Here is a 12,168-nt window from a genome sequence, read left to right as displayed (position 1 = left end):
GTGTATCAAGATATAACCTGAAAATATTGCCATATCATTTTCAGCTCACATTGCCCAGCCCTAGAACAACTCATCTGTCCAATAACCAATACCAGTATTGATAGATTCACTTTTTTTCTTCCACCTAATTTGAGTGATCATCAAGTCTTTTCTGTGGTAAAATCAACGTTATATTATGCATACTCTTATCGTGATGGCCCACCAGCAATGGAGACATAAATATAATGCTTTGCAGTAGGGATTGACAGATTATCGGCCTGGCTGATTATTGGGGCAGATATTTGGCATTTTGCTGATTATCTGTTTCGGCATTTTATTTTAATGAACAAAGAAAGTATCAGCATGGAAGAAACCATTACTTTTTAAATCCTAAGGGAGGTATTATTGTTTGTTCATTTTTTTATTAACATTTTCAGTTGACTTTATATGTGTTGGAGTTTTTTATATTCCAAATTCTAAATACTGACAGAAAGATTTAGATTTTTGTTGTAAATGCATATCGGTTCCAAATATTGGTTATCAGTCTCATTAACTACTAATAAACGATATCAGTATCAGCTCTTAAGAAAACTTTAAAAATCAGTCAACCACTATTTTTCAGTGTATATAATTTTCATTCACTGGGTAAAAAAGAAAAGTACTTCAACCTAGGGTTGATGTTTTGTACATATTCACTTTGTCAATAATAATAATATTTTTACATTATTTGTGATATCGACAAAAATCAGTTTGTATCTTTGACAACTCATGTCAAGAAGATTTTTTCAATGAATATTTAGTATTTTTTTTTACATTTAATAGACTAGTTGATTATTTAAAAAATAAAATAAGAACACATACATTAATAATAGATATTGTCAGTCTCAAATAACAGGTAAGGGACTAGGACTCATGACTTCAGTATTTTTAAAATCTTAGCTAAGGCCCTAAATTATGTTCATTAGGTCCCCTCACGGGAATGTGCTTAATAATTGTTTTATACCGCTTTAATTACGGTGCTTTTATTTTGACGCTAAAGCGAGAAAGCGGAAGTGCGTCCCTCACCGTCTTCCCGGAACTTGTCGGACCTGTTAAATGGAGAGCAGAGGACCGCTGGTCCCCATGTTTGCTCTCCGACTGGAATAGTTAGCAGCTGGTCGGACTGAAACAAACAACTTGCCATTCAAACGAAGGGGGCGGGTCGGCAGTGACGCGGGGCATCATGGGAAATGTTGTTCTGTAGCATGTCACAGGTAGATTTACACAGGTGAATAGAAAGAAAATTAGATTAGATAAAATAAGGTATGACTTTACATTGTTTAAGCAGCACCAGAGAACCTGGCTGAAACAAAAGAGAAAAAGACAAAGAGATTTAAGAAATTTGAGAAATTATGTTATTTAAATTATGTTATTTAGCCGACAAACAAACATATAAACAAACAAACAAAAAGCGTAACCTATATAAAAATATATCATGTTATGTATGCTAAATGTACTACACACACACACACACACACACACACACACACACACACATATTATATAGCCTAGTGGCATAAAAAAACATACTATGATCTAATATATCCTATGATATTGAGTACAAAAACTCAAAAACTGTAATAAGTAGTATAATTCAATATTGTGATAAATGGCAACAAATTTATTTCTACTTCTGGGTTTGTGTCTCTTCATAGCATAACGTATGATAATAATTGCAAATAAAGCTACAAGAGCAGCTATTGTGTTAATGTCACAATATAGCAAATAGAGATTTAAACAAACATAATAACTATTATTACAATGTAACTATGTTTTACTGTGTGCACCAAAGCTCTATTCATAGGGTAAATATTGTCGGGGGGAACAAAATCTGCGTCTGAGGGTCGTAGTTTTTACATCAGTGATGATTGATTGATAAGCACTTGTAAATTGGTTTGTTTTCGCCCAAAATGTAAATTTTCACTCCCTATATATACTGACACATTTTGGCAAAATATTTTTATCCCGCCATGACAGTTCTGGTGCAAAATGATGTATTGACTTTAATAGTATCTTTTCATGCCTGACTGAAGTGTGAAGTGACGTGTAATTGTTGGTTTGGTGTTACAATAATAAGTTTTCCATCAACAACTGATGGGAAAATTAATGGATACAAACTTTAGTGTGTAACACTTAAATTACATTGTACTTTTCAACCTTTAAATACATTTCACATTTATAAAACAGAAAGAAAGCTGACATTGCTTGTACCTACCCAGCAATGAAGCAGCGAACATACACTCTAATATAGTGATACTCAACTTACGGCCCACGGGCCAAATCTGGCCCCTGGCAGGGTGCAGGGTGGCTCTAATTTTCTAATTCACAATAGAAATTAAGTGATTCACACTGGGAATTGTTTTTGGACTCTTAGTATATACAGGGTGCCAGAGTGCATAAAACAGCATCAAAATAGAGCTTGTTTATCAAAAATAGTGTCAGTGGAGGATCTCCCGACTGGGGTTTTAGCTCAGCTTATTATTTTCTAAAATTCTAGAAATTTCCTATAATCTGAGAAACGTCTAAAAGAACCATAGAAATGTCCAAAAATCATAGAAACATGAGGCTGCTGCAACTGGCCCCTGGCCCTATGCCATTTTGCATTCATAAAGCATTCGTGCTGTAATACCAGAACAGGTAGTAATATGCAGATAGTAATAAAAATGGCAATTTGTTTAGTTTATTTATGATTACAATCACATTTGCTTATGGTTATTCAAAACGGGAGTTTCCTGTCGTTGCGAAGCAAAAAAATATTTATATTTAGTATCAATGTAATGGGGCAATGGGGCAGGGGGTGCATTTTGAGTATATTTGAATATTGCGTTGTACTACGTTGGAAAGCTGTTCACAGTGTTAACAGCTTTACCTTCATGTTGTTTGAAGTCCTTGGACGAAGGTGAGTGTAAAATATGAAACCAACAATGTTCTTCAATTTTATGAGGAAATCAATACAAACGTCATTGTCAGGCTATTTGCCAGGTGGTCTCTCTTGTGTTTCAGAGGACATCTGCATTAAATGAAACCTTTCTCAACGTAACCACGTCAAACGCTGGACAACGTTTGAGCGATGGCGTCGGGGCAGAAGCATGTTTTTAAATTCACAATAATTGGCGTCCTGTTGCGTCTCCGGTGTTTTAGTCCATGTGTGAGCGGCCGTCTCCTGCTGTGAGGCTGCACACGGCTTGTAGCAGCACGGTGAGATAAAGGCTGGGTGTGTGGAAAAATAGCCTTTGACACATTTCCACCCGCATCCTCCAACACTTTCTTTACATGAATGGTACTTCCTGTTCTTCTTTCATCCATGGCAGTTGTCTGCATTCAAAGTCAAGGAGCTCCTCGTTACGTGTTTGCTCGCTAACAGCACACACACATTTTGTTTCAGTTGCTCCTGCACTGCATTGTTTGACACTTCTTTGGTCCTCCTGTAGAGAAACTAAATGCAAATATCACACTGAGGCTGAATTACCAACTGGGCAAAAGTGGACAATTGCTCCATACCAGCGGATCATTTTATTGATTGCAAAATTGTGTGGTTATTTGGGTGGCTGCGGCTCAGAAATAGAATTTTTTATCCTCTAAGCAGAAGGTCGTCAGTTCGATACCCTGCTTCTCCAGTTAACACATGAAAGAAATATCTGAGCACTGTCATTGATGAGGAGCTGACCTTTGAGCATCATGTCAATGCTGTGTGCCGCTTTGTTTTGGTGAAAACACTCAGGTTTGGTGCCACAAACAATGGTAGAAATGCTGTGAGGGGTCGCCAAAAGACAGTTGATGTTTGTTTTTTTGGCATTTAACAGCGGTCTGCAGCTTGGCAGGTGTCTCATCTATGTCGCACTCCATCCACTTTCCTCTACACCTCACTAATGAGTCTGTTCATGTATTATGTCACTTTAGAAATGTTGTTATGCTACATGTGAAACTTGCAAATATGACATATGTGGTTAACTCTTTTGAGCAAATTGGCTTGACTTCTTTCAAAAACATTGGAAGATGGCAATTACCAATGAAAGGAAAACTTTGTAAAAACTACCAGAAAGTTACCTCAAAATTAGGTTTTAAAAAAAGACAAAAGAAAGTTTTTAAAAAATAGCAAAAAAGACTTGAAAAGTGTGCTTCAAAAATTAAAGTAATTCTGTAACATAACTTTAAATTTGTAATTATGATAATTATAAATAAATATTTCCCCAAACTTTTTTCTCTTTTTCCACAAGACATTATTTCCTAGAAATTTCCCCCTTGCTTTAAAAAAACACTTTCTACATATACTTATTTCTTGCAATTTGTGTAAAATATATGTATATATATTTTTTTACCAAGTTGCCCATTGACTTTTCCCCCCATATTTTTAAAATAAATTGCACCAATTTGCTCAGGGTTCGAAGGTTTAAATGTACAGTGCAAACATTTTTTGTTTTTCTGGCGACTGGACTCTAATATTGTTATAGAATTTGGGTTGAGGGCTTCAGGGTTCCAACGAGTTACTTCCTGTCCTCCGTTTATTGAGTGTTTTTGCCCAGAGGAAGAAGAAGTGGTACACCAACCTCAAATCCCTGCCTCTAAATCTCAAGCCTCCAAGCGAGCAATCTTGGAGTGCTTTTTAATCCTGATTTGAATTTCGACTTCCACACCACGAATATCACCAAAATTCTGTCTTCTTAGAAGTATTGCAGCATTTTCTCTCACAGATGGACACTCAAAATGTATTTTCGGTCCATTTTTATCACATAAACAGGCACAACTGCTCCCTCCCTCCTCTGTCCTCACCATACCTTTGCCCCGCGGGCTGCACCTCTGCATTTCATTTGAAAATCTTAAACCACTTCCCCGACGAGTTGTCTAATAAATCACGGGAGCAGCACCGCGGTGTTAATTGTTGCTGAGGGCCTCTGCCACTTTAGTATTTCCAGCCAACACTCTAATTGCAAGAACAATTAGCTATAACAGCCCACAACAAAGTATTAATTAAGCAAACAAAGACAGCTCTGCTACCACAACAGAGAGTGTCAACGTGTTTGAACTGGGTAAAAAAAGTATTTCCCCTGTGACAGACCACTATTGTACTGCTAATCTTCAGATGGGAGAGTAAATAGATCCCAGTACAAGTAAACACACAAATAATATTATAAAGACATTAAGTACTGTGTAGTAATGAGGCATTTAAAGCCCATTAAGGGATATAATAATAATTATTACAACATATAACCGGGTTGGTCTGGAGAGAAACACTGACATGATTTCCTTTCGTCGTATATACTGTTGGATGATAGTTAAACAGTGACATTTACATGCTTTTCATGACAGACACATCATACATTTTTATCACCTATTATTATTTATGAGCTCATTGCTGTTGTTTGGATATTTCTGTGAGGGCAAAAAAAACATTTTCCTATGTGAGAGACTGAAAATATTAAAGAAATAATATAGATTATAAATAATTCCTAAATAATACAGTGCCAGACCTAGCACATTCAGGGTCTTTACCCTTTCGTAAAAAAAAAAAAAATATCTTTAAGGATGCACTGATTTTAAAATTCTTTGCTGTTTCTGATTTTTTTGTTTTTGTTGCTGTTCTGACAAAATGTATATGGAAACCAGATCTGGTGAATGTAGCTCCACTTACTTTTCATGTATAATGGATACTATATTGATTACTTGGGAGTGGATCTTTTATTGTGTTGCGCCTGTAAGTAAATAATTATACCTGAACTGGACACAAGAGCTCTATCAAACTATTAATACACTCACTTAGATGGTGGTGCTTTTGGTGTTACATGTTGGTCATTAAGTTGCTTTTATCTATCAAGTTATGGATGTTTTTCAACACCACAGGAACCTTAAAGTTCTCTCAGCCGCTGGTATTAGCAAGTGCCTTCAGCTGTACAATTACAGCTGAAGGAAAAAGTGTTTATACCTTTTCCAAATGGCCACAATTGAAGGCAGGTTGAAAAGCCTGCCGTCCTAGAACGAGGAGGGGGTCTCGGTGTTCGGAACATGCAGTCTTTTCCTCCACAGCTGCTCCATTCAGCTTCCTTTTTTTAGCCTTGGCAAATTGATCGCGAAGCTCGTTCCATTTTGTGTCGGCCACCTCCTGGCTGCTTCCCACTGCTCTTCCGATGTGGTTCCTCTTGAAAACTTGGGTGTTTTTGTGAAATCAACGTGCTGAATTGTACAAATGGGCCCATTTCAGGGATAACAGCACACACTCTCCCCTAGAAGGCATCCTTAGTGTTTCACTCATGGGGGTGTAAACAAGAGAAGTGACGGCAGTAGTTGTTTGAAGAGTGAAAATTGAGAACTTAAGAGAGCAACTGTAATTTGGCATGGCAGGTCAAGTTTTGGAAGCTGGATGTGGAAGTTTTCAGCTGAAGCGATTTGCATTGATCTTTACTTGTTTTTTTAGCATTTTAAAAAAGCAGAAACACGAGAGTGCTAGTATGAGGAATGTATTACAGTATATTCATGTGCAACTATTAGTGTGTCTGGTGAACAAGCTTACTATAGTAGCAACCTAAACTGAGACCAATGTGTATTTCACTACTACTACTACTACTACGACTACTGCTACTACTACCAGGGCTGGGCAATTAATTGAAAATTATTCGAAACTGACATTCAGAACCTCGAACCGACGTAATCTTGCCCATGTTGGTTATTTCTGTTATTTAAAAATTCTGTTAATCCTTTCCCCACTTCGGTTGCCAACTCTCGCGCATCTGGCGTGTGTCTTATGCTTTTGGGCTCTGTCTCGTGTTCTTACAACACAGAGGAAAATCTCACAGCAAAATACCACAACAGTAGGGGTGTTGAACAATTACGTATTGCAGCGAACGACTTTGACTCTAGAATACAGCTGAGTATTTGACAATCTAGTCATATGTGCTTCCATAGTGTTTCATTATAGTGGTTCAAACAGCTGATGGTCCAACAGTAGCTCAGTGAGACAGACAAACAAAGAGGAACTTTCCTCCCAGCACCAAAGTGTCTGAATGAACAAACAGCCAAATATTCAGCAGTGGAAAGTGACTCCTTTAGACTGTTTTGTTTTAGTTTCAGGTTTAGTCAGACTTTGGATGGAATTGTTAAGAAACACCGGAGGGCATCGCTCTGTGTCTCCTCCAGCCACTCACGCTGAGCTCTTATTATTATTATCAGCGGCAGATGTAATGATTTGGGAGCCTGGGGACCAAAGTCACATTGCCTTATTTTCAACCTTTCTCTAACTGGGAATGCTGTTGGCAGCTATAGAAGAAGTAGGCTCAAAATTTTCTTTTCTCAAGCAAAATGTTTCATAGCACACAGCAGGAGGAGTCCTGCAGTCATAATATATTAATATAGAAAATTTTAAAGTATTTTTAAAAAATTTGACCCAAAAGCTTAGTTAGCTACCTAGTCGCAGATGATAAATCCACGACAGACTGTTTTAGAGACATTTAGCTGCATTTTTGCTTTTGTTATCCTGTGTCTAAAAGTAAGGACCCTGATACTTATGACTGATAAATCTGCCACTGGTGTATAATTGTGAGCTACATGTGCTTTGCAATAAGACAGATGTATCAATGGATATGGGGCAGTCTTGTCAAACACTTAATCGAATAAATAGAAACACAAAATAAACAGAAATGTTTTGCAATCAAATGTTAGGCAAAAAACAAGCACTAAAGTTCATTTAAGCACAAGTAGTATGAAATATCAGCCTCACACTTCACCTCTTACAGAAATGTCTCTCTCCAGGTAATCTAATATCACAAACTGCTGTCCCACTCCTCATAAACATCCTCCTGCACCAAGACACAAGTGGGACAGCTGACGCCAACGAACATCTGTGAGGGTTCAGTTCTTGGACCTTAAGGGGGACACTGGAGTTGGGCCACTTTCTCATGCCGTCTTATGTGTTCTTGTGTCCTCCATAAGACATTTGATATTGTCTCTAACTGCCAAGACACGGATTCACAACAAATGACGAGTCCCAGAGTGGAGGATGAATAAAAATCCTGCCAGTTTGATCACCAGCTGAGGTTTCATCTTAGGAGACGTGACAGTCAAGAAGAAAATAAGCCCCAACATTCAGTATTTGAAATAATGCATCACGTCTCTGTAGTCTGCAGTGGACAGACACTTGACGTTTGACACACAGACACTGTCTCAAAGTACAAAGAAAAGTCCCGGAGAGCGTGGCACATTAATGCCAAGACGACTTGGGAAGAGATTTCTCCACAAGGTCACAAGTATCAGCTTGGCCTCTGTGGAACTGTCAATCACCCGCTGTTTAACTTTCCAAAATAAAAAGATAAATTCATAGGCTGACTGCAAGAAAAGTTCTGCTACAGTAAAAATCAGCGCCAAGGATATTGTTGCGTTGTTTTGTTCTGCATTATGTGGCAGTGCATTGAACATTTCTGCAAACCACATGAACAAAACAAACCCAATGATCTGAAAAAATGTTGACATTGCGTGTTTTTGCAAAGCAAATGTATATGATTATTGAAACTCTTTATATTTTAACCGCATAGTGGTTAATGTGTGGTTAGGTTTAGACTCTGCTGTAGTTTTTTTTTGGAACTTTTTACAAAAAGGTTTCGGCTTAGAAGACTAAAACAGGGTGGCACAGACACAGCTGGAGAAGCTGTTTTTGTGGCACTATCCACAGTGGAAAAACAGGAATTTCTAAAAAACTTCCCACATTTGGTGGCTAAAAAACTGCTGGAAACACAGTGATGACTCTCTTAAAACACACATTGATATGATGCGTACAAAACATACAAATCTAATGTATGCATGGTTTGCAGATACTTATATTGGCAAAATTTTCCTCTCAGGAGTGGGCTCATGAAACCTATGTAAGATAAATATATAATATTTCCAAATAGATAAGATATTTAAAGCTCAAATAGTCCAGTCCTGGGCTGTGCAGCTAGGACCTGGACAAGCTGGAGAGTCAGGAAACCCTTGCGACTCAATGAAACTGAGCCTGAACCTGAGTAACAAAAACATATTTGCTATATTTGTGGAAACACTTCCAAAGCCCATGAGTGGCTTGTCACCACAGCACAATGCAAAGGACTACAGTGAAATTGCAGAGCTGTTCTGTCAAATAAAAAGACTCATGCTGGGACCAACTGAAAAATGTATGATTACACGAGTTTGATTCTGGCTGTAATGCTTAATCTCTGCCATCACTGTGTGGACGAGGCCAAGTGGTAGATGCCGTTGCTGCTGAGCAAAGAGGAGGCAAAGAGCTGACTTAGGCCTTTATAGTTCAAACTTGTAATGTAACACTTGGGGGAAAGTTGATATAGAGCTTTAGGAGTACGTGCAGTACCGTGCATATGCATGTGGTATTTAGAGCCCTGTTAATGTACATATCACTTAATGTTTCAGCTGGTAAAAGTGGATTAATTCATGTTCTGCTGTGAAGCCTCATCTATCTATCATATAATTTATATCAATAATCAATCATCATCATCAATAATCTGTGTTTGTAAAGTAGCTGAATTTATCAAATAAATGTAGTGGATTGAGAAGTACTAGTAGTAGTAATATTTGTGTATGACATGCAGTGGAGTAGAATTATGAAGTGAGATAAAGTACTAATAGTACTGAGTTAATACTTGAGTAAATGTACTTAGTTACCTTCCACCATATTTTTTGCAAAATTCATTACCAGTGTTTTTAAAATTATTTCCTTGTGGAGTCCTGTCTTTGCACATAGCAACATTATAGAAATACTGTGGTTACGGTAAATAAACTATGGTCGAAGTATGGTTAAATTTGCTCATCTGACACACTTGAATACAGGGTGTCGCAGGTCCTTAACACGTCTTCAGGGTCTTGGATTTTATTTTATAACATTAGGCTGTTTAAGTTTTATAATCTAGTTCCATTTTATCATTTATAACTTATTTTTGTCAAAATGAGTCAAACTCTTCTGTATAAGTCCACAAACCACAGAACCTAATAGTGTCTTTTCATTTCATACATTGCACCTACATGTACTCATTGTGAATAAGAAAACATGATTTGTCAAACATCTGTCTTAAGTGTAGGTAAAAAATAGTCTTTAAAAGGTCTTAAAAGCTAAATTTAAGTGTCTGATAGCTGTAGATGCCCTGGATTAATCTTTGGGAAAGGATTTAGTTTAAAAAAAAAGAAGAAGAAAAAAATGTTGCAGAACATGAACTCAGCACCTTCACACTCTTACTTTTTGCCTCCAATGCAATGAATGAAACCTGCTGAGTCAGCTAATATGAACGTAATTCATCGGGATACTGGACTTCTGGAACTATTCGGGGATGACTTTGATCTGTATTGGTTTTTAGTTGCTCTCTTTTGACACCTCCACTGCTTCTTACCAAAATTAATGAGGACAGAGCCAAACTATTACAGGAATAGAACAGGAAGTAAGGGGAGGAAAAGTCAGCATGAGTTCATTCGACTTCACAAATTTAGCATTTGGCAAAAAATGGATCTACTTTACTGGTGTATTCCATTCATTACAGTGTAACATCCTGTCTGTAGCTTATTATATCATATGCTTGTAAGGTACTCAGAGCCTGAGGACCTGATCACTCATGAGGTGTTTTTAGCAGCACACAGCAGCCTTTTCAACGTGAGTGGAGCTTTTTGCAGACTGTTTTTGGGTTGCTTTGTGCTTATCTGCTCCAGCTTCCTTCCATTTTGGAAGTCGGCCTTGAATGCTGCAACTTGAACAAAGTTAAACTCTGAGCGGAAAAGAGTCTCATGATGCTGTCAGTTTTCCCCCCAGTATTGTGTGAAGCATTAATAGAGAGAGAAAGTGAAAATCTTTGCTCTTTAACTCCAACATGCTGATGGTAACGGCAGTGTTTTTGAAGAGTATTTTCTTGTAGTTGCTCTGAAAATATCTTGAAGTGTGACGTCACATTATTCATAAAACTATAAACCCAAAGACCAAAGTGGAAATCCTGCCAGTGGACGCTCATTCCCAGACTTGGATCTGCCTCTGAGGAGCAGAATTAACACAGGAGGAGGTGGAGTGGAGCATAAAAGCACGCTGAGATGACAGCCAAAGGCAGCTGAGCGAGGGACCGTTTTTTAAATTCTGGCAGCAGTATGATGATTGCTTTACTGAGAAGTCTTAAAAGCAGATCGCAGACGCTGCAAATGACAGCTGTCTGTGTGAGGAGTTGACAGTGTGGGAAAATCTGTGTGGCTCAGGAGTGGTGCAGTTGATTCAGAGTCGGTGTACTCTGAGTTATATATTTTATGTCCCTTACCTGCAGTACAGCATAAGTATACATAAGGTGGCAGAGTGCATCAAAAAGCATAAAAAGAGAGCTTGTTTATCAAAAAAAGTGCCAGTGGAGGATCCTCCGCCCCCCGACAGAGCTCCTAGCTAAGCTAAAATCTTAGAACCAACCTAAAGTCCTAAAAATGTCAGAATCCAAGAAATGTCCTAAAATCCAATCAATGTGCTAAAATCATAGAAAGGTCCTAAAATCCAAGAAATGTCCTAAAATCCTATCAATGTGCTAAAATCATAGAAACGTCCTAAAATCCGAGAAATGTCCTAAAATTCCAGAAATGTGCAAAAAACATAGAAACATCCAAAAAAATCCTAAAAATGTCCTAAAATGCTAGACACATCATAAATCCTAGCAGTGTGCTAAAATCCTAGATATGTCCTAAAATCCTAGAATTGTCTAGTAATCATAGAAATGTGCAAAAATCCTAGAAATGTCCTGAAATCCTAAAAACATCTTAAAGTCCTTGAAATTTCTTAAATTGCTAAGTTCATCCTAAATTCCTACAAATGTCCAAACATCATACAATCCTAGATACATCCTAAAATCCTACAAACATGTGCAGGGCTGCTGCGACTGGCCCCTGTCCTTCTGTCATTTTGCAAAAGTGGTCCCCAAGCAAGGCAAATTGAGTCTCCGTGCTGTAGAAAATAAGGCATTACCCAACACAGAGGCGAAACATTTTCTGGAATCTGCATGAAAAGTGAACCATGTTTGGTCAGAAACTCTCTCTCACATTCGTTCCCGTCGGCCTCAGGCTCTAATCGATGCTTCCAGCAGACTGATTTCCTGCAGCTTCCAGACTCTGAGTCACCAGAGTTTCTGAGCACACTCAGCACTTTTCTAGATGCGGTTGTCCATA

Source organism: Plectropomus leopardus, chromosome 13 (genome assembly GCF_008729295.1).
Source record: "Plectropomus leopardus isolate mb chromosome 13, YSFRI_Pleo_2.0, whole genome shotgun sequence".
NCBI lineage: Eukaryota > Metazoa > Chordata > Actinopteri > Perciformes > Serranidae > Plectropomus > Plectropomus leopardus.
Note: the sequence above shows the minus strand (reverse complement) of the source record.